Genomic DNA, 24,448 nt, shown 5'->3' with positions numbered 1-24,448 from the left:
TATTGTGATAATAATCGCATTTGCAGATTAAGCCGCCTACACATACAAACATACTCAAATACATGTCCAACAACAAATGTGAGCGCAGGGAACTAGATTTGTAGCTAAAAATCAATAAATTTACGCGTAGAGTTTTTGTTTTGCTTTTTTTTGTTATTTTGTATTTAATTTTTTGCGTTTTCCACTAGAACTAAGTTTGCTGCCGAGCAAATACTAGCAATTCAAAAAAATAATTTTTTTTTCCACAAAACAAAATGTTTGTGCCATGAATAATTGCTTTAATTTGAGTAATTTAATTTTTATAACAAAGCAAATTTAAATTGAAATACATATGTTTGCTTGTTTTTTTTTCGTGTCTCAACCTCTACTTGACAGCTTTCCACTCGTTTGTTATGATTTATTTGCGACTAATTTGTGTTAAATTTGTTAAAATAAATTACTGGCCTAAATTTATGGGATTTTGTGCCGCAAAAACGTATAAAAAATAACAGCTTTGTTTTGCTGCTTATCATCTAGTTAATTAACTTTTTTTGCAGCAGAATATTGTTGACAAATAAATAACATTTTTTCAATTTTTTTGTGGTTTGAGGTGTTTAGTTGAGCTGATTTTCAAAATGAAAGAGAAAAATGTTGGAAAAAATATATTTTGTTACTAAAAAATATAAGACGGGTGATAAGGTTGATATATGAAAATGTGATATATAAAAAAGTCATATCAAAATGTTTTTTAAGGATTGCTTCTTCGAATGTGCTCTAATATGGCTGCTAATAATTTAAATTAGATTTTTTTAATGTTAAACTTTTAGTTGTTTATATAAATATTTAAATGTTCTGCTATTCTCGAGTTGACTTTAGCTCTCCCCTCGTCTCTCCTCTTTTTTCTTTATTATCTTCTTTGCTCCAGCGCGGTATCTGCCTTATAACCTTTGCGCACAGGAGTTAATTGATCAATAAACTAACCTTTCTTCTATTATAGCGTTAATTTAGACCGATTTACCACACCAAAAAATATTGTTTTCTACATAATTTTGAATCGAATTAATTTCGAGTTGAAACTAAAAGTCTGGGGGTTGTTGTCCTCACTGAAAATTCGGCTGTGTTTAACTCCATCGGTTGTTGTCCAAGCTGTAAATTTAGTGCTGTGCTTTGATAAAATAGTAATTAGCTGATGAATATTAATCATCAGAAAAAATACAAGTATATCAACATATAGGTTAGGGTGAAGTACAATATCTTAGATGCAACAGGATCGCCAGGATCCAGTGCAAGGGAGCAGAAGGAAAACACACATGCTTCTTAACCGCACGGTCTCGAAATGTCTGCAGGACGGTTGTTTGCCTAGTCACAGGTCACAATTGTAAAAAGTGCAGTGAAGTAAACTTGAGAGAGACGCTGAAACATCTTCTATATTTCTGTCCATCTTAACTAAAACTCGTCTTAAATAACTAGAAGCTTCGCAGTACAAAGAACTGGATGAGGTATCAGAATTAAATAACAAGTCTCCATTAAACTTCGGAAAAAGCGTCGACGTTAAACCTTCTTCAGACATTACCAAGGACCTGCCGGTCTATGTATGACGTTACAGCCAGCCAGTGTAACCTAACATAACTTCACATACGACTATAATCGTTTCACTTTGAACTTCAGTTTTGACATCCACACTGCCTTAACCTATCTCCTGTAACTTAACCGAATTCACACCCACTTAAAAAATATATATTTAACAGTTTCTTTGTTTTGTGTAGACTTTCAAGATTTGTGAAACTGCAACTCCTTCTACATATGAATCACAGAAATATCTATTAACCTATTAAACTAGGCAAAGTATATAGTCAAAAACAATACAGCATTTGAAGAAAAACGCAAAATATTACTGTAACTGTAACATAAGCTCTGAACCAATTGCTAACAACCCCCATTGAAACCCCAACAACTTCGCCATGGAATTACACAAATAGATTTGACTGTGATACTTCCGTCTCATTCATTACATTGTTTTGACCACAAAAGTGGCGCTGACTTGGACTCTTTTATTGGATATACTCGCTACACTTTTACGCTGTTAATTTAGCAAACATTGTAACTTCCTTGTGAGATGCCTATCAGTGACGACGCTGTTTTGTCGCATACCCACTTGCTTTCTCACAGCTATATGCTCTAAGTCTTTATACGTAGTCTTTGTTATAAGCTGTGACGCCCGTCAGTCTGACCGCTTGTGCTCCTTATCAGTCCACTCACATCCTGCCGTCTGCAACATTACCACAAAAGTAACTTCGCTTTTGTATGCTTTTATGTGTTTTTACTTTCATTTCCTTGTCTACACAGCTCCCGCTTACTGCTGTGGCCTCTGCTTGCGCTGTTCGTTTACTTTGCGGTCAATCAAATTATATTAGAGTAAAAGATCTAAAGCCGCGTTACTTTTACCCAATTACCGCAAAACAATTTGACCCGCTTTGACTGTACTCCGGCTTTGATAGCTTTTGTTAAAGAGAGCTATGTGAGTTTTTAAGTTTTGTCTGCGTTTGTTTGCGGAAGCCGGCTTTTATGCTTGAAGTTATACATGAGTTTTGCTCTTGCTTTTGTATACGTCTTTTAGGCGCATTCATAATTGCAAAAGAGGAAAGGTTAAAGATAAAAGTTTGATGGCATTACTCCATAATAATGACTGAAGACGCGAAGAGGCGACAAAATAGATTAGAGTGCATCCTTAAGAACTGCTGGGCGATTGGTTTCATAACGTTAAAAGCTCCATCCAAACTCTTAAACTCTCTACTGGTCCAATTGAAACACACAAAAAACTTTCCTTTAAACCAGTAACCCGACCTCACCGATGGTTATATATGAAGAGTTTTTGAATAGTTCGGCAATGGATGTTCTTTTCGATGTAGGACCCTGATCTAACATTCTGCCGAGGAAGCATAAATTCTGTTACAGAATTAACTGAAAGCTGTAAGGTGATTAGAGTTCAAATCATTAGCCACAATTTGGCCAATTACAAAAGTATGAAGAGGTCTAAAACGGGTTTTGCCAAAACCTCCTTTTATTAGTGCTTTTACACAGCTTAACCTCAAATTTATATCTCAATCGGGACTCCTACTGTTTTCTCTCAATTATAACTTTTTCAAATGCTCTTTCATTCAAAATACCGAAGAAAACTTCAACCATACTTCAATTTTATGTTCTTTACACTCTTTTTTGGCACTTTTCCCATAGCTAACTGATAATCTCTTCTGCGCTATTTTGTTAAAACTCAATTGCTTTATGGTGTCCTTTCATCGTTTGCTTGTCGCATATTTATTTCCTTGTTTCTGGTTTTGAATTTCTTACTTGTGTTTACATTTTATGGTCAAGCATCGCTTACAGCTATTGACATTAACATCAAAGCACTTTAGTTGGCACTTTGCGTTAATACCGTTGTCTCCCACTGACCTATTTTCAATGCAACAAAGAAGTGGAGAAAGTTAGATTAAGTATACAAGCGTGAAAAACGTGGATGTAAGTGAAATACTTACGAATTATTCTTTTTAATATTATAATATATGACTTTCTAAGTTTTTCGTTCAGCCAAACCAGTTGGTTGGAATTCTCAACAAGTTTATAAAAAACAAAATAGATATACTGCTTGGTATATGAGCAAATTTGCCTTAAGTTTATGTAGAAGATATTGCGTCAAAAGCTGAAACTTTTTGCAGCTTTAATAAACCAGACATTTAGATAGTATTATTGTCTTATTTTATATTTAGTAAATGCTACATCCACTAAATATTTTTATCTCAGTATGACCTCTATTCAAATCAAATTTTTTGTTTTAAAAAATCGCGTTCTCCCACCAACGTGGCACATGGATCTACATTCATTGTCAGCGTTCACGAAATTTACCGCACCAGAGTTGAGAAAGTTGCGCCTGCCACAATCCGCCAAATGCGCACCTGCTATGTGGCAGGGCATTAAGCAATAGAAATCAGACTTGTCAGAAAATTTAACCAACTGCAATTGTGGTTACCTCGGCGCTGTCCCAATGTGGTTTGCAACCTATCCGCAAACGCCCACACTCTCGCCCTAGTGAAAGGCCGCGAAAGCGCGCTTTGAACTTAAGGTTACCTACACATTTCGCTTCGCTCGTTCTTCAGCTGTTCACCGCACCCCCGCCGCATCACTGTCAGCCTCGCCGCTGAAGCGCCTTGGCACTAATTGCTTTATTGTGCGATAACAGACAAGCTAAGGAAATCTTTTGTTCGATAAGTAAACTTTTGCGGAAAACTGTGCCACAGCGGCTTGCTTAAGAAGCGCATATCTTTGCTTTCTTGTATACTCGATAGCCAATTGTTTGTTATTCCTTTTATTACCATTGTTGTTTGTGTGTTTGCGTTGCTTTCACTGCTTTCTTAGCGCCATTTATATCGATTTCCAGCGTCATTCCATCAAAACGACCCACTCATTGGCCAACAACTGTGCGCACTTCCGCATGCATCGTAACTAGCGCTCCGCTTACTTGGCAAACTCAGCGCCACTAGCGTCTAAGTAAGCCCCACTGAGTGCGCCAAGCAGGTTTAAAATGTCGAATATGTCGATTGTGTGATGTTCGCCGCCCACAATTCATAAACATTTTGACCTACTTTCACGTCCGCCATTTCGGGTTCAATAGTTTGCAACATCATCTTGCAAACACACTCACACCCACCGTCAAAGGCGGCAGGGATTAAGCGAAAAGCTGCCAAATAGTTGTGTGATCACAACACAAAAACTACAGCAGAAATGTGGTGGCATGGCTGTAAGTGAGGAAGAGTAAAGAAAGTGAAATGAATATAAGTTGCATCAAGCTGTGTGGTAAATCAAAATGGCGCTGCTCAGCTAAGATTTAAATGACTAAAATGGCGTTGGCAAACATACAAAAATACACAGATGGCAGTGCACGAACCTTGCATGGAGTATATGAACGTTCTTGGGTGTAAATGCACCTTGTAGGGAGTTTTTGAGTCTCTGTAGGAAGTTTATGAACTTGTGAAACATGTTTCTAATATGAAGTTTTTACTGTTAGGCTTTTTTGGAAGCGCAATGCAAAAGTGCTTCAACTTTCTTGAGTGCCAGAAATCTTCAGAGTCAGAGAATTCACACTTTGACAGTATATTTCGAAGGTATTACTTTTCTAAATATTGCAGCTTAAGCCAAAAAAGTTCTGTAAAAATATTTTTGCCAACTAGTTGACTTCTTACTTGCTAAGTTGCAGAGGACAGCAAATCTGAGTGTCGCCTCGGCGTACTACACTGCATTCGAATCCGCAGTGCTGGTGATAAGTTGAGTCATTTCTATAGCTCTAAAGGCAAAGGAGAAAAGAAAATTCTAGTTATGGAAGAAGGATGTATTAGAAATACATATGCTCACAAGAAAACGAAGAAGCGAACAAGTGAACTCTGGCAAGATTTCCATACAAGGAAGCAGAAAGGAAGATGAACTGGAAACTTATCAAAGATATAGTGATATAGCACCGCAGGAAAAACAGCGAGGTAGACTAGTACTTAACACAAATGCTCTCCCGTCATGGGTATTTCCGAAAATACTGGTACAACATGGAAAAAGCAGAAAGTACTGCATGTATTTACGGAAACCAATCTTTAGATTAGATTAGATGACACAAATCATAACTTTTTCGAATGCCACCGGTGAAGAGATGCATGGAGAACATTAGAAAATAAGCTTGGACAACTCAACCCGAAAAACCTAGTTGAAAAATTGATAGGCAGCGTCGAAAACTGGACTAAAAAAGACTATAAATACTATAGACGCTGACTCTCCAGCCCTGTATAACTCGAATCAATAGGAGGTGAGTGAAATATGTTGATAATGGATACAAAACCGTAGGTCTACCTGAATGTAGGGAGAGCATAATTTGAACTGCAATAGGTCCATCCTGGAAACCTTACACTGAAGTATTGAGAAAGCGGTCCTTACTTACAAAACAAAACACAGAAGGCTTCTTAACTCCTGTAAATATAAAAATGTAAGTTCAGCATAAAGGTGTATTCGAAAGTGATCCGACAAGAGCACCTCTTTTAAAATTTTTATTCTAAGTCTCTTTGGCTACTCATATGAACTTATATTGGCATCCAATTGTATATATGTATTTACAAGTATATTGCCATTCAGTATTTAAATGTGTATGTGCTCGACTATGAACCCTTGGCCATTGTGTCGTTTATGTCCCGGCAAACAAACATTTTGGCAACCGTTAATGTGTGTTGTCGCCTTGGTGTTGAAGGCGCAATTTGGCAGGCACTTTTGCTAGATAAACATAGTTACTTACCACTATGGACCGGCCGCTTTATATAACTGTATTTGTAACTTAGCTCATATAGGGAGCTACATTAAAAAGTCTAAGCTCTAAATGCCATGTTGGTCTTGTTTAGTTCTTCAATAGACACACTTGACTGTTGGTGGGTTCTCCAAAGTCGTAACTATGCTGATTAAAAATGTTTTTGACTGTAGCAAGTTTATCAAAATTTCTTGAATTGAGTGTTCTTTTGTCACTCGCTCAGAAAAAAATTGTCAAAAACTAAGCATAACCTTGGGCGCTTTGTTTAAAATAAATGCATCGCTCAAATTTTTTACCTTTTTTGCATAAATTTATCTCAGTTGCTTATTTTTTTTGTCTCTTACTTATAAATAAGAGGCTGTTGTATAGTTTTATGCGAAATATTCTACACTGACTCGTTGTATAATTTCAGGCGAAATTTTTCATAGGTAGACAGGTTCGTAGTATAGTTTTAGGCGAAATGTTCTAGGCTGATTTATAGTATAGTTTTAGGCGAATTAAACTAGACTGATTTAGGTCAATCCACACCTTTTTGTCCCTAGGAAATTACTGAATGTAGTATAGTTTGGGGCGAAATATTTTGGACTGACTTAGGTCATTCCCAATTTTTGGTCACTGGCTGAGAAATGGAAGGATGTAATATAGTTTAAAGCGAAATTTTCAAAACAGTCTCCTTTTCAGCGAAATATTCTAGACTGACTCGTAGTATAATTTTGGGCGAAATCTTCCAAACAAACACTCATACACGCTTTCAAACTTTCCCGTGCACAATTCCGATATCTCAATATTTCAACTCATCAATTGTGTTCTTTATTTGTCTACCCATCAAATCACTGCTTCCTCTTAATACGTAGGCAACCTGAGAAGCTTTCACTGCGCTAACCCGCTCACTTACACTCGTAATTACAACGCACACACACAAAAAGTCTTAATTGCGCGCCAACAAGTCCAAGGCTGTGTACGCCCGTTCTATTATTGTTTGCATTTTCCAAAATTAATACTCAAACAAAACTCTTGACAGTAATTAACGGAAAATAAATAACTTATATAATAGCAGCTCTCATAATTATTATTATTATTGCGAAAATCAACTAACTAAGCAGCAAAACGAAATCCCGCTGTTTTCGTGATTTTTGCTTTTTTGGTTTATTTTTGTAAGAATAAAACCTTGCACGAAACTGCCTCGCCGAATGTCCTTCAAAGTGCGCACTAATACTTCAGAAATGAGCACTTGCGAAAGGATTACAACTTTTCAGTGCTAAACAAGCAAATGAGTAATTATTAACAATGCCAAGGGGGCGGAGTGATGTTGGAAGGTTGCGAAAGGAAAAGTGAATTTGCAGCAAAAGTAGCGTCGGCGTAGTGCTGGGTAGTAATGAAAGATGAGGTAGAGTGTATGATAAGGTGGAATTATGTAAGGAAAATGGCGTTTGCTTTAAGAGTTGGCTTGTGAAAGTGATTTCAACGCTTAAGTGTTGGGATTTCCATTGTGGTGTAAAGAGTAGGTGGCACACTTGTAATGAAAACGAAATTTTTAAAATTTCAGTTCTTAGGTGACTGCCGCGCTTCGATTAGATGTGAGTTGGAAGTCCCAATTTGACTTCAGGGTTGGTTGTCGGCTGCTTCTATATAAGAAATGCAGAAACCGTGCGTGGCAAGTGATTAAATAACTCTCGCGCCTCGATTTGACGTGAATTGAAAGCCACAAGGTGACATCAGGGGAAGCTGACTGCCAGCGATGTGATTTGATTTGGGAGTCACAATGTGACTTCAGGACTTCAGGCTGCCAGCTGGCTCTAGATAAGTAAAGCGGGCACCGTGCCTGGCCAGCGTTAAGATTACTCTCGCCCCTCGGTGTGATGTGAATTGGAAGTCACAAGATGATTTCTGGAAAAGCTTGGTTGTTGACTTGGCTAAATGTAAACAACAAGCTCAAATGTAAACAAATTTTCATTTGGTCAATGACCCCACATCAGCCAAATGATCAGTGACTTTGTAAAATGTACACAATGAGCTCATTGAACCCAGAAAATGTAGGCAGAAGGGTCAGTTCTCTCAAATGTAAACAGAGGTTGTTGGTTTTGCTAAGTGTATACAAAGCTTGTTGCCTTGCCTAAATGTAAACCAAGGTTGTGGACTTGGCTAAATGTAAACAGGGTTTTTTTGGTTAATATGACAGCTGTCAAATGAAATATTTTTTCCCCTTGGATGTGCTAAAACTTCTAAAAGCAAATATCGTTTTCCAAATTTTTCAAATTATCTACATAAAATGTGTCAGATCCACTTAACTGGCAAGAAATTATAAAAATAAATATTTATCGTTTTCTTAAAAGTGTTAAACGCTGATGACGTGGCATAACGTTTACAGTTATAAAGCGATGGTTTTATAGCTTACAACGCCTAAATGTTATATGTTTTATGCGCAAATATGGCAGTATGCGTCAAAAGCATTTGTGGCTTTATGAATTTTTCGTATCGCCTTCAAGGTTCGCTGAACTCATTCAAGCGTGACAAAATTTGGGCAGACACTTTGGTGCTTATAAGCATTTATTGTAAATAGTTATGAATATAGCCTTGTGTTTATACACGTGGGTGCGAAAAATCAAACGATCAGGGTAAAATATGTAAAATAACAGTATTATACTTCTAAATGTAATTATTTTAAAGTATTTTCATGCAAATTCTTTTTATTTTTTTATTTTTGGAATAATTCATAAGTAATATTAAAGACTTGTAAGAAACCTATCACCTCTTAATAATTTTTGCAAAAAGTAATAAATATATTATTTTTTATCTTGCAGCTCGCCAGTCGTCCAAGCGATTCAAAAACTGGTTTCTATGCACAACTTTAAGGTAAGTTTGGGCATATTTTCTAGTAAATTTTTATGTAATTACGACTTCAGTAGTCCTATGGGGAGAATTATATGACAATTTTGAAAGCACACATTATGAAGTGTTTTATCCGGCTCCATCTAAATCAGATACTGTTTGCCAAGTTAATTTCATTTAACTCATGAGCTGACCTTTAGAGACTGTCGTAGTTCAGTGACAGAAAAGCACAATATATCAGAAAATGTTTAACTTAGATAACTGCAGTTATCTAAAAGAAAATGTTTAAAATATCTGTTTGCTTGTCATCTAGACCTCGACAATTACACCTTGAGTCGATTTAGCAATATCCATCTGCCTAACCGCTTATATATATAAGAATTAGTCTCGCAGTTTCCAAATTATCGTTTTGAAATTTTGCTCCCGCTTTTTTCTCACCAAAAAGCCGCACATTTGTCGGAATGGTTGATATCGGACCACTATAGCATATAGCTGACATACAAAGTGATCGCTCAAAATTAAATCCTTGTATGGAAAACTTTTTTATTTGACATGATATATTCATGAAATTTCGCACAAATCATTCCCCAAGCCGGCGCTACGAAATTCTGGGAAAATATTTAAATCGAATCACTATAGCATATAGCTGCCAAACAAACTAATCGACTTAAATCAAGTCCTTGTATGGAAAACTTTTTTATTTGACAAGATAACTTCACGAAATTTGGAATAGATGATTTTCCAAGGAATTGCTATAACATCCATAAAAATTGCTCAGTTCGGATGACTATAGTGTATAGTTGCCATAAAATATATAGATTGAAATCAAGTCCTTGTATGGAAACTTCTTTATTTGACAAGGTATTTTCACGAAATTTAGCATGGCTTATTGTTGAACTCAATAATGCTATCTCCGAGGAAATTGTTCAGATCGAACCGCTATAGCATATACCTATCAAGTGCTTGAAAGGAAAACTCTTTTATTTGGCCAGTTAGCTGCACGAAATTTGATACCGATTATAGACTTAGTCAAGCCTACAAGCTCCGAAAATTTTGTTGCGATCGGACTACTATAGCATGAAGCTGCCCTACAAACTGAGCAGTCAAAATCAATGAAAATATTATTTTCTAGCAGAATTTAACGATTTGTTCGCTTGATTTAACTTGAACTTAGTTTTCTAGTCCAACTCAAAAGCTACTCAGCCCACCCTCGTACATTCAGGCCTTTGTGTGCCTTCTTGTACTAGGCGTACCATGACTTGTCATTATCGGCTGAGTTAATTGTGCGCAACAGCTAGCAGACGCCATTTAAAGTGGTTAAAACTTTTACGCACAGAGAATTTCTTAAATCTCGAAGTAAGGGCTCCTAACGCCCACATTACTTTTTGTTTAGTTGCTACTTTTGTCATTCTGCACAGTCGGGTTTGGGGTTTAAAAACGGTTTATGTAGTTTAAACTTCAAAATCCATTCTTTCGCATCACACATGCACATCCAGTGGCAGCAATACTAGATTTGTGGCATGTGGTTTACTACTCAAGCGCTCCAGCGTTCATCCCTACTCAAATGCGTGTGTGTATATGCTGCGCTGTTGCCGTTTGTCAATTGTGATAACAATATTTTTGGCATTAGCGCTAAGCTTTGAAGCTTAATCCTTTGTTTTTGCTTTGTGCTGCAAGTTTGTTGTCATGAAAACGGGGAGCATTTGGTATTTTTCCAACTTCGCTTTGACTATGGTCGGCCACTAACTACCCAAAACAACCCAACCACGCCAGCAAAATAACAGATTTCTAGATTTGTCACTTTGCTCGTGCAACTTCCCGTTACTTTGTCTCTTTAACAGCATAAATCGCCGAACTTTTACCCCTTTGCCCATTATGCTTTCAACCACTTTTCGTCATTTAAGTCATAATTATGGTAAACATTTTGTAATAATTCATATTCGTCGCTTGGCAATGTCAACAGGACATCACGGCAAGCATAATAAAAATGCTCAAAAAATAAATATTATTTCTGTTACTATGCATACACAAACATTTGTATAAGTATGGGTGTGTGTGTGTTTGTGTGCCCAAATGCCTGTTCATGTGTGTTCCCATCAAATGTTTGCGGCGTTTTGTGTTCGTAAATGGAAATTTAATTGTTTGGAAAATGTTGCATTGTGTTGTGCTCATTGCTCATTACTCTCTGCCACATCGCTTTCATTTTGGCAGCTAATGTGTGCAATTATCGCAGCAGGTCATCAACATCACCAACACCGACGACGTCATCATTATTACTAAATTCATCAACATCATCGCTTTGTTGTTGTTAATACTGCTTGCTTGCTTGTCCTTACCCTGAGTGATTTGCAGCAGGATATACATGTATTATATACACATACATATATCTATATACTTATATATGTATTTTTAGTTTTTTAATAACACAGTCGAATTGAGTTTCGACAATAATTGCTGAATTGGAAACATTTTTTTGTGAGTTATAATAATAGAGGCACTTAAATTTTCAGTATGAAGCCTATAATTAACATATTTAGAAAATTGTTGGTGAGAAAAATTTTAGTTTGGTGCCATATACCCTCAACTTGATAAACAGTAAATGCAAAAAATACAAAAGGAAAAGATGTAGGTGTACTTTTGCTAATATAAATGGTGGAAAATATACTCAACTTAGACCCAGTTGATCCACAGTGTCATTACCAACAGGAAAACAAGAAGGAAGTAAAGGTAGATAACGCTGAAGAACAAAGCTTAAATTTATTAGACAAAACGTCTAAAACATATCGTCTAAAGCAATAACTTTTCATATAAAGATCCTTTTCAATAATTTGCTTAAGAAGTTCGTCATTCGAACCAGAATAAACAGCTGGGTAGATAACCTGTAGTCAAATTCGAGTACCCAATAGTCTTTTTTAAATGAAAAATATTTGAAGAGCCTCTTGGGTAAAAAATATTAAGAATGTAACGAGGTTTTCAACAGGCACGCTACAAAAGAAACCCGATAGGGACAGCAAACGACAGGCATAGTACAAAATGTTTCCGTACCAGTGAAACAAATAAGTGCCCGTAGAACGAGAAGATTGCTGCCGCTAGCGCATCAATTGAGGAAGACCCAAAACAGTCTCTCACGCGTCGTTCTCGAGCGTTGGGCATTTTTGTGACGTCGTTGCGGCGAGTTTTGCGAAAAAATCTTGGCCTAAATCCTTAAAAGATCAAATGGACACAAGGGCTGATTCCGTATGACCACCAGAATCATCCTATGTTCATAAATTGGGCTGAGCAACAACTTGAAATTGATTCGGATTTTCAATGAAAAATCATCTTCAGCGAAGAGGCTCATTTTTGGCTGCATGGATGAATGTGAAATTGGGGCTTGAGTCAAAGTAATATCTCTTTTTCACTTATTGATTTTCGTTCAACTTCATGAACTCAACCTCTTCATTACATATAAAGAGTTTATATTTTCGCTCAAGACTTCATCGAGGTTTCGAATCCAATGTAAGCTTCATATTCAAGTATTTAAGCACTGTTCTACAAACCACCCCCGAAAATTCTGTTTAAAAAAATTTCGGCCAGCTTCACTGTGTTCTCCCAGTTGAGCCATATAGCAAACACAGTCTGATCTAATTATACCTTAGTCAAAAATGAAATGACTTTTTCTCATCATACATAGAACTGTCGCCACCTCAGGATTTCCAAATTGTACTTGAAATCAGATTTCATGGTCAACAAGCAACCCAAGATATGATAACACGAGCAGGGTCTTATTTAAACTCGGGTTTTCGAATATTTGAACAATTATTAAAAACCGAATTATTTGATAATCAGTGCGAGGATAAAGTTTCAGTGTTCTCTGCTGTTTATAGAATCTACTGAAACACTTTATAAAAAGTCGCTCAGCAGAAAAATTGCTGAAGTGTTATGAACCCGTTCCAGTATAAAGCAAATAGAGACTGATTGATTGAATGTTTTAAAGATATATGTATTTATGAAAACAGATAAACCTTCTTGGTGAATACACTTTCCAGGGTAGTTTTTCAGGGCTACTATCGGGTAAACTGATAATGGTAAATTCAAGAAGACTTAAGGTTCGCGATAAGCTCAAAACAAGGCCTCTCTATTAATTCAGAAAAATAATCGCGCTGTAATTGGAAGACCAGATATAGTCCGCAAACATCTCAAAAATTTATTAAATTTTGAAAGATAAATTTTGAAAGATAATTGCTCTGTAATTGGAAAAAAACTGACGAAATTAGAAGAATTTGGTGTCTCTGTGGTGTCTCTCTGCAATGATTGATGTTCGTATTAATTTACATACAAATTAAAACGGTTTTGGTATTTTTGTAAAAACCGACCAAGAAAATATCGAGATGACTTATCATTGACTGTCGTCTTCATTAACCTTTGTCAACCAGAAAGAAATAAAGGAGGGAGAATTATAAAAGAGAAGGAGATCGGCAGAAAAATAGAGAGAAAGTGAGAGAAGGGAATGGGAACAGAGAAGATCCTAGAAAAAGAAGAAAGAAGGACAGAATAAGCTCAACGAGGTGTCTAGTCAAATTCAGAAAGAAAAAAACTTCTCGGAAATTGGAAAAGTTCTCGTTAAATCAAGAAAACCGGCAAACTCAAAAATAACTAGCAAGCCTTAGGTGCTTCCTTGGCTTTATTCTTGCAAGCTGCAAGAGTATGAAATGTCCGGTTATACCCGGATGTTTGGAAGAAAGCTTTTATTTGCAGAAATAGATTAGAAAATTATCAATTTTAAATTTTGAGTTTTCCCCAAGTGAGTAAAAAAGTAGACTGCGAGTAATTTATTTTATTAATTTGGACAGCAACATTTGAGAGTTCATTTTCAATCATCTGAAATTTAATTTGTTTTTAGTTTCAATAATATTTCTATAAATGCACTATAGAAACCGAAGTCTCTCTTTGGACCTTTTGTATACAAAGCTGGTTTACCATATAATGCACCCATTTTTGCTTGCTTCCAACTGGCAAATACTGGTATTGGTATACCATTGGGCACAGAAGCAAGAATCTTTCAATAAGTATGCAGTTCGCAAAGAAGATTTTTGCTTTTAATATTGGTAATGCTCAGATGCCTCCTTATAGAATTTTTATTTCCATATATTCTTACATATTCATATATATGTACATATATTATTCTTCTTATGTGTTCTCTCAGTATGTAAGTAAGTAAATCTAATTATATACATATACTTGTATACTAATCTCTCTTATTTTCTGAAACAATTAAATCCATTTTCATTTTTATATGCTCATATTTTACAACAAATAATACTTAAACGATTAGAACTCTAATTTCCAGCCCTTATGCATGTGCTTAACACTAATGCAAATTTGTCACCTCAGTCACTTCTATACAATTATGAACTCTTAATACTTTTTCTTAAGACGCTAGGATGCGTTCACCCTCTCACAAAAACTTCCCGCAGCCTTGCATTTACATAAATTCATTTTCACTCTCAAAGCTATGCGCTCTTACTTTCAACAATATTACACCTGCATATGAATGGTGCGCAAAGCGCTCGCATAAATCGCATCGAAGCTCTCTTCATCATCTATGCGCTCTTACTTCGAACAGTGTTACACCTGTATTCCAATGCTGCGCAATATGCTCGGTAACACGCATCAAAGCTCTCTTCATCAGTTATGCGCTCTTACATTCAAGTGCGTTACAACTGCATATGAATGCTGCGCTAAGCGCTCGCATACACCCACTCATACGTTCCTATATGCGTGACATATGTGTGTGCTCAGCAGAGATAGTATTAGCTGCGTGCTCATCATTGAGAAATATGTGATTGAGAAATGGTAATGAGTGATGCTTTGATTGTTTGCATTGTTGTTGCAAATTTTTTAATGTTCGAAGTTGACCTTTAAAATATTATGCATATAATAAGAGGTAATAAAGAGTTGTGCCGAAAATTCTAGAATCGTGGAATACGAAATTAAGGGGAAAATTGCAATTGAGGAATGCAATGTAACAGTAAAAATATTTAGTTACAGGTGGTAATGAGAGTGGACACACGTAATTCTTGGCTGATGTGGCGAATATTTGTTAAAATCGTTGAAAAGTATTTGTTTAAATTGTTAAATTGTGTTTTTATTTAAATTAGAGTTAAAATCGTTAACAAGTGCAAAAAATAGTGTCGTGAAAATTGTAGTGCGTTAAATTCCTTGAAAGTCTATATTGTGCAAATTCCTTAAGTACGTGTTCGGGTTAGTTCGTGGGTGTGTATGTGAGTGTATGTATGAATATAAGAAGTGCGTTGGTAGTTTATGCGGTTCTCGGTTCGCTTACGTCGCGTGTGTCGGGTGTTAAGTGCGTTAGTGTTCTTATAAAAAAAATAGCGCGTCGTGTAATATGTATAGCCAAGGCAAGTTTAAAAAAGGTGAGTTTTTAACTAAATTTTTTATATATATGTGTGTATATATGTATATATAAATTATATTTGTTCATAGAACATGTCTGAATGTACATTAGAGTGGGTAAATTCTTTTACCAAAATCGGAAATTTTCTACGGGCATTCTGAACAACTTCGCCTAAGTGACTATGGGGGGTCCGGATTCGACCAGCGATTTTTAGCGGGAGTATTTTTTAGGGATTATAAAATTTCTCGGTTTTTGAGATGTTCGAATGAAATTTTATAAAAAGGTGCATTTTACACTCTAGCAACATGTTGCTACAGAGTATAGTAGTTTTGTTCATTTAATCGATTATGCATTACCTAAAACTAGTCGAGATAGCTATAGGATTATATACGTATATACATATGTATGTAAAAGATCAGGATGACGAGTAAGGTTGAAATCCGGTTGATTCTCAGTCCGTACTTCCGTCCGTGCAAGCTGTAACTTGAGTAAAAATTGAGATAGCTTGCCAAAAAAGTAACGAGTTCGTAGATGGGCCTTATCGGACCACTGTCACGCCCATAAAATGACATTTACCGAAAAAGTGTAAAGCATCATAACTAAGCACTAAATTATGATATACTATACAATTTGAATTTGCGCAGGGAATCGGAGTAGTAAGGGGCAGATGAGGTCAAACAATTTTGAAATAGTGGACGTTGCTCCGCCATCTAATTAGTTTAATGTAAAAATCTCCTAAACCATTGAAGCTACAACAACTAAATTCGTCTAGCGTAAATATACGAATATATACCGATAGTGCGAAACGTTATGATAAAATGCCAGAGATATACAATTTTACACTCGAGATGGTATGAGAAGGCTTTGCGGGCGTCGGGGAGATTACATTTGATTCTTTAAAATCCAAATCCAACCAAATTAATGTATGGACTCAGTGTTTATAGTTGACTTTTATCGAAAATATCGGACAATGTGTCATATATACATATAATTGAAATTCAGGGAAAATCCTTTCCTGGTAGTAGTATGTCTGGGTCTTAAGTATCAATGTCAATTTAAATTTTTGCATTTTTTCTTTCATATCACTTCATTTAATATTCGTGAATAGTGCACGACAACTTCAGTTTACTGTCAGTCCTCTCAGTTGCAATCCACGTGATCATATAAAGTAAGGATCAAATCTATTTTATATGTTTCTTTGGTACTAGAATACATCTCCTCCCACTAGAATCCTATATCTCAAGCTTTATATGCGTGCTACATATTTGTACATCACGTTCCACGCTACTATGTGTAGCTGTGTGCGCGTTTGCATGTATACGTGAGTGATTTGTATGCACATTTCGCCATTTGCACAAACAAAAAATCCAATTAAGATTTCCATTTTATTCTTGATGTTTTCACTGTCAGATTTCTTACTCACTCAATTTTTGCCGAGTTTTTTCTCCTTTCATCCATTTTTCGCAGAACTATTTTGCGCTCACTTGTTAGTCGTGTACTCCACTTAGTTTTTGGTATTATTTTCCGGTTATTTCCTTCGCTCCGAATTTCATTTTTATTATTTCTCGTGTGTGTGTGTGTTTTTTTGTTTTTATTTTTGCTTGTTGTTTTTGTGTTTTGTTTATCGTGCGCTTCTTGGTGCTCTCGGTAAGTTGACACTCAACTTATTTGGACACTCAACTGTACAAGCAAGCAATTTCAGCAGGAGATGTTTGCAGATGTATGTGTGTGCGAGTGTGTTACAGGCAGCACTAGCTCTATGAACGTGTTGTGCATACACATACACACATGCATACAGCACTTTTAGTGGATATGTGATACTCAAGTGCAAATATACATTAATATTTGTACATATGAAACTGTGACAACAACAACAATAACAAGAACAACTACAGCATTAATAATTGGAATAACAAGCGTCAAGCAATTGCTGCCAAAGTAGAGGAAAAGAGAAATCTTTGCCGAAGTTAGCAAGCATGGAGCAAAGCAAACATATACACACACTCAGGCACACACACGCACGTAAAGGAGCATTAACAAAAGCGAAAGTGTGTAAAGAAAGTCAGAGCAAATTATAAAGTATACGGGTGTACGTATGTATATATATTTCTTTTGCCACAACCACACACATATTAAGAAAAATGCAGTGTTGAAAGTACATGTGTATGGGTGTGTACATATATCGAGTGTGCTCTGAAATTCGATATTCGTAACGAACGCTTAGCAGTTCAGCTCAAAAACGAAATAAAATTGATCAGCAATTACAGATGAGACTCAGCTATCGATAACAGAAAGCGCTTGAGAGCTTTGTTGTATGTAATAATTGTGCTATAATTAGTTTCAAGCTACAAATTTTGTCAGCTTTCGAGCACTAGTAGGTGTTGTAAAGTACATTTTATATCTGTTAGGAATGCCGAAAAATAATTGAAATTTTACAGATACGCCAATAAAGAAGATGAAGAAATTTGATTTGACTGATGTCACTATAGATAACAGAAACATTTTCGGGGTCCCGTATGTACAATTTTTAACGCGGAAATACTTTTTGATCACAATTCAAATGAAATTATTATAAAAAAATTAAAATACTTAAGTCCCGAAACTTTTCGGGATCCCGAAAATTAAATTTTAGAAATTCTCAAATATCTTCCTTCATTGCAATTGAATTGAATATACATACATCACGATTGTTAACAAAAAAATCGGCATCCCGAAACTTTTTCGTTATCCCGAAAGTATATTTTTTAAAATAAGGAAATATTTTCTTTTAATGCTACTAAATTCTATTTACATCATGTATAATATTTTTAACCTCTAAAATTTTTCGGGACCGCAAATATATTTTTCTTGAAGGTACGTACTTTTTTGAAACACGGAGTTTTTCGTTGTAATTGGGTTAATTTTTCATCACGATACAAATACAAATTTTGGGATCCAGTATGTAAAATTTTTGAAGTACTTACATACTTTCATGGCAATTGTATTTGATTGCCGTTTTTATGAGTATCGAAAAATTTTGGGGATCGCAATTCTAAAATCCCGAAGTTTTTCGGGATCCCGATTATAAAAAATTTAATAATTTGAATAATTTTTATTCATTGCAATTAAATTCAATTTGTAACACTATAGGTAACAAAAAAAATTTCGGGATCCCGTATACAAAAATTTTAAAATACTAAAACATTTACTGTCGTAGCTATTGAAAACAATTGGCATTTGGTCGATAAATATCCTAAAAAAAGTTCGAGATCCAGAATTTAAATGTTGAGGCCCAGTTTTTTTCGGGATCCCGCACCTAAATATTTTAGTACAGAAAAAATTTTCAACATACATATGTGTTGTTCAATAAAATTGATTAATGATGAAATAAATTAGAGATCAAGTCAAGCCTCAAACTTAGTGATTTAATTGACCCTGATGATCGATTCAACAAAGAATTTACATTTACTTGTCAACAGGGGCTTGGTGGGCTTAAAGATGTGATATTGAAGTATCTTTACTAATCGAACAAAGTAAATACCCTATCAGCCGAATTTAAAATTTCGAAAATCATTAACATCAATCAAACAAAATTCCCTATTATTAGATCACAAAGCATGCGCTTTATCAACCATAAAAATCATAAATTTTAATAGAGTTCAATGAGCACTGAAATATGCGATTTTAAACTAATTTATTTTTCACTAAACCACATTTCCATTCATTGATTTTTTGGTTTAAGAATATACATACATAACCTATAAAACGCTGATTTTCGTACACATTGAAGTTCCGCAATTGAAATTTAAAGAATTTTTCGCGCTGATTGATATTAATAATGCTCGAGAGGCGCAATTAAATTTTAATGATGTCTGTGACAACTTCAAAAATCTCAAAAATCACAGAAATACGCAATAAATAATAATGGCGGCAGAATGACACAGCAAATGAAAGTGAGAGATTGAGTGAAGTCGAGTAGTGGGAAGCTTAGAACGAATGCCACTGCATTATGTGAGGAATTAGGAGTAAAAAGTAGATGGAAATGGTTTCTAAAAAAAAGGAACCATTCGACTATTTGTTTTAAGCATTTGTATATATCTAAAAAATTGTGTACGCGTGCGTGTGTGTGAAAGAGCGTCTTACGCAGTATTTGTGTTCAGTGAAAAATAATAAATCATTTCTTTTACCAAAATTCATCAACGAGGCCGGATTTCAGGCTGCCTAAAAGTCTGTATGTCTGTCTGCCGCTCTCATGGGCGCTTGTTCTACTTGTTTTGCCGCTCGTGAGGTTGATTATTTGATACGCAGCTATGCTTGGCGCACCCTTTCGCCAGCTCGTCAGCCGAAGAGCGCTTGCAGGCGACCTTTCACCCGAAAAAAGGTCACACGCAGCAAATTGAACCGCAATTTTTCTGGGAACACTTAGTTATACCAACTTGCGCCTGTGTGTATGCTATATAGATATACACATACATACATATATGTATGTATGTGTTATGGGTGTGCGTACGCTGTAATCTGAGCTGTATATGACGGCGCGAAATTGTCGCTTTGCTACACATTTACAACAACAAACATACATCAGCAACAACAAAAGTGTAAATCTGCTATACAATTACATATATTTTTTATGGTTTGCTGCAAATTATTTATTTTATTTTCTTTTTTTCTTTTTTTTCGCTTTAATTTTTCATTTTTTCTCATTGTTGCGTGAAAAATATCAAAATAATAAATTTTTCCACGCACGCATTGCTATTGTTTGTACATTGAAAAATTATATGTTGTCATTGGCAGCGGCAGAAAAGGTTGGCGCACATTGTGTCACCAGCAGACAGCGCGCAGAAAAACAAAGCGCCAGCAACCACAACAAAATCGAAAAAACATAATTTATAGAAGAAAAATGGAAAATTAAGCAAAAATCATCGTGAAATTAATATCGCAAAAACCGGTTTGATTGCGCGCGTTCTTGATTGATGTGAATGACGAATGTGTGAATGTGTTGAAAAATGCACTTATCGCCGTACCGCGCTCATCAGCACAGCCCTAACGCCCTTCCGGCGCATTTCACACGCGCAGACGCTTAAATTCATGTGCACATTTGCGTTGGGCGCACTTAAATACAATGCAATTGAATTTTCTGCTGCTCAAATGTCAATGCAATGAATCACAACACATCAGCGGCTTGATTGGTGTATGCCTTTCAGTGTAATGCTGCAGCACAGTTGACATTTTAAGTGCGCAACAAAAGCTTTAAATACTCATTTATATTAATTAATGAATGGGAAAATTCATCTTTTCTCTTCGCTACTTTGCATAATAATCAAAAAAAAAGTTGAGAATAATAACCAATGCCTATGCGTTTGTGTTGAAAATAATTTACACATAATGCCCGGCATGATAGGCATGTACTGGAAGGCAGCAATTTTACTAAACGCTTGAAGCAAATGCCACTGCTTTTTGTGACCAATTCTTTCTCACTATATACATCTGGAAAATTGTATGTAAATATATATCTTTATCTTAGTTTAGACATAAACCTCCAGGCTTTAAATCGCCTCCATACGAAGTTTTTTTGGGGGTCTTCTCACAAGAAACCCTTTTTATATGAGACACATAAAGTATATAAAATATATTTTAACATATACATATAGTAAAATTGAACTGTAATAAAAAGTTCTAGGCATAATCTGAGAAGAGAAATATAATGGAGTCATTAGGGAAGAAACAATATGTTTTAAGATAAAGTAGATGTTTCGAAACATCAGTACTTGGAGGTCGCACACAAATATTCTTTCGGTCTTGCAAACTACGTCATAAAATAATAAATCAACAGGTGTCCGCATTGAAAAATATTGAGGACTTTCTATTCTAAGCATGGAGATCAAACGCAAACATAACATTTATCTGCAGGTGCTACTTTGGCATCAGTAGGAAATTAAGAAGCAGATCCCTGGACGAAGAAAAATAAAAAACTACTATACTGATCCATTATAGGGAGCAGAAACATGAACGATGACAGACTGTGATGAGAAAGCAATTGGAGCATTTGAGAGAAGTGTTCTCAGCACAAACTTTGAAGTGTTTCTCGTGAGCGATGAATATCGAATCGAAAAAGAGCTCTATGGCGACATGGATATAGTTAAGCAAAAAAAAGTTCATCCAACGCGCTGGTTAGACCATGCACTTCGCATGGAAAATAATGCTCCACCGAAAAGCTTCTTCGACTAGAGACAGGGTGGGTAACTGGGCGCTCACGTATCCAATGGAAGGACCAAGTGTATTGCGACTTGGCTTAACTTGGGACATACAACTGGCGAGACATCGCAAAGAATAAAGGTAACTAGGGAAGTTTTGTGAAAAAAATCAAAATGTTTGTTAAACTAAAATATATTTTCTATACAACGAACTGCGATCTTTGAAAAATATCAAAAATTAAGAAAATGTCATAATTTTGAAAAAAAAAATATTCTTTATTCCTTTAAATGTTTCTAATTAAAAAATTTGTTGTTTTCAAATAGAAAGAGAGAGAGGAGGAAAAGTATAGCCTTAGACATTTTTTACCATACAAACTGAACGATCGAAATCAAGTAATTGTCTGGAAAACATTATCAGTTGATCAGATATCTTCACGAAATTTGGCATGGATTATTGCCTAAGCGATCAGCTCAATATCTGAAGAAATTGTTCAGATCGGATCAGTTTAACGAATAGCTGCCATACAAATTGGCCAAACAAAATCAACCGCTTGTAGGGAAAACTCTTTAATTTGGGCAGATATTTTTACTAAGTTTCGCTTGGGTTATCATTTTTAGGCAATAGTGCAATGACAGAGAAAATTGTTCAGTTCCGATCACTATAGCTTATAGCTGCCGTACAAATTGCACGTTCGGAACCAAGTTCTTGTATGAAAAACTTTTTCATTTGACTAGCAAACTTCACAAGATTTGGTCCGGACTATTGCCCAAGTCAACACTACAATTTCCGAGTATATTATTCAAAACGGACTACTATAGCATATAGCTGTCAAATAAACTAATCGCTCGAAATCAGCATAAAGACCATTTTATACTATTTGATGATGTGAAGAAAGCATTTCTGAAAGGTATTCGAGCTTTTTACTTGCAAAATACTGATATATACGAGTAGAATACTGTTTACATATATGTAAGTAGTATTATAAGTAGTGGAAATTAACATTTATGTAAATTATTTACAATATAATACTAAGCACGAGACAACATCTAATGCGCTCACGCATTGCACTCAAGCTTTGGAAGTATTCTAGTATATCAGATTGTCAAATTACAATCTTTCTATAGTTGTAACCAAACTTGCAGCTCTTTTCGCCTTAACGGCTTTAATAGGTTTCTCGAATTTTAAAATATAGCCACTTTCTTCCCAGCCACACACAAAGTTAATGGCAAGTCAGCATACATTAGCCACACACCAAGTATTTTAAACTCATATAATTAGTTGCAAGCATTAAATAAATACGCACGTTTACAGTGCTGCATTATACATATGTATTGTATATGCATATATGTATGTATATATTTTTTAGATATAAAAGTGTGTTTCTAAGAGCAGAAATTCTCCTTCACAAAACATTTAATTTTTATGGCTTTAGTTAGGTATAGAATTTTAATTTCAATATTTTTTTAACGAAATAAATTCAATTCATAACACTTCAAGCATAACAAACTGCTTGCCACGCACACACACGCATGCATTCAATTGTTTTACTATTACTTAGTTGGTGGTGTGGCTGTGTGCGTTTGTATGGTTAGATGATGACGAGAGCTAATGATAGCGTCGTGTGGAGGAATATTTGTATACATACGGGTTTGTGTGTGTATGCGAGCCCTTATAGATGTATTTCTTGTGCTGCATTTAGGCCAGCCATCGAATCGATTGTTACTTCAACCAAATGTTAGTACAATTATTAGCACCAATGCAAGGACGCAATGCGTACGAGCACGGTGTAGTGGCACGGTGGTGGAAACGCATAAATTTTCGCTACGCTCCACATGCAAACAATACAAATTAGCCACACAGCCGCAGCGGGTCACTACAGCAAGCAGCAAGAACAGGACCCACACAAGCGCGGCTTCGGACAATGAAATTTATGCCGTACTTGCAAAGCGGTCGAAACAAACAAATTAAATACCTATATACATTTTCACATCAATTGAAGATAGAAGGACGGCGCTGTGCGTGGATCTACATCAACTGCGCTATTGACGCTGCAGCTCCTGTAGCTTCACCAGATCCTTTGTCAAATTGGCGCTGCATGCTTTTAGAAGCGCGTTCTGTGTTTGTTTGTATGTGTGTGCTTGCTGAAATGCGATACACATTAAATAATGCGCGTTGATATGCGCCAAGCAATAACAATAACAATAACAATAACGTTAGGTATCTGCAATTGAGGGAGCAAGCGTTGGTCGAAGCAGTGGAGGAGCGTTAAGCACGGCTATCTAGCGCCAATTCAACATGCATACATACATACATACATATATACATGTACAATGATACAAAATCTACAGACATACACACAAACACATGTATAAATGTCTCGCATCGACGCATTTGCGGTCGTACGGTGGCACTATCCGTTGGCCGCTAACACAGCCGCATTATGTGAACCCCAGCGGGTCCGCAATGACGACAACAGCGCATCCATTGCCCTAACTACAAGTACGCGTACATAGTACCTGTCAGCATTTGGCATTGATGGTGGTCTATGCGGCGCAAATGAAACTGAAATTTCTCAGACATCAGCAGCGAGGCCGCCACGACGCTGGCGCACAGGTATCACCACACACAAACCGAAAATTCAACGCCTACTCGGCCGCAATGGTATACACCGTTGAGTTTTTGGCACACACACACACTCATACACACAGACGCAACGCATTGTTGCTGACTGACAGCCG

The 24,448-nt window shown here is 36.0% G+C and overlaps 1 long non-coding RNA gene across 1 annotated transcript in view; it reads left to right on the top strand.

The window, feature by feature from the left end:
* Positions 1–9,163, top strand: part of LOC120777244 — an 86,086-nt gene extending 76,923 nt beyond the window's left edge. The window contains exon 3 of the long non-coding RNA XR_005705500.1: positions 9,112–9,163. This is a non-coding gene — a long non-coding RNA (uncharacterized LOC120777244). The remainder of the gene's footprint in view (positions 1–9,111) is intronic.
* The last annotated feature ends 15,285 nt before the right edge of the window (positions 9,164–24,448 follow it).

Source organism: Bactrocera tryoni, chromosome 5, assembly GCF_016617805.1.
Source record: "Bactrocera tryoni isolate S06 chromosome 5, CSIRO_BtryS06_freeze2, whole genome shotgun sequence".
In the NCBI taxonomy this organism is placed as follows: Eukaryota; Metazoa; Arthropoda; class Insecta; order Diptera; family Tephritidae; genus Bactrocera; species Bactrocera tryoni.
Note: the sequence above shows the minus strand (reverse complement) of the source record. Positions and strands in the feature narration are given on the sequence as shown.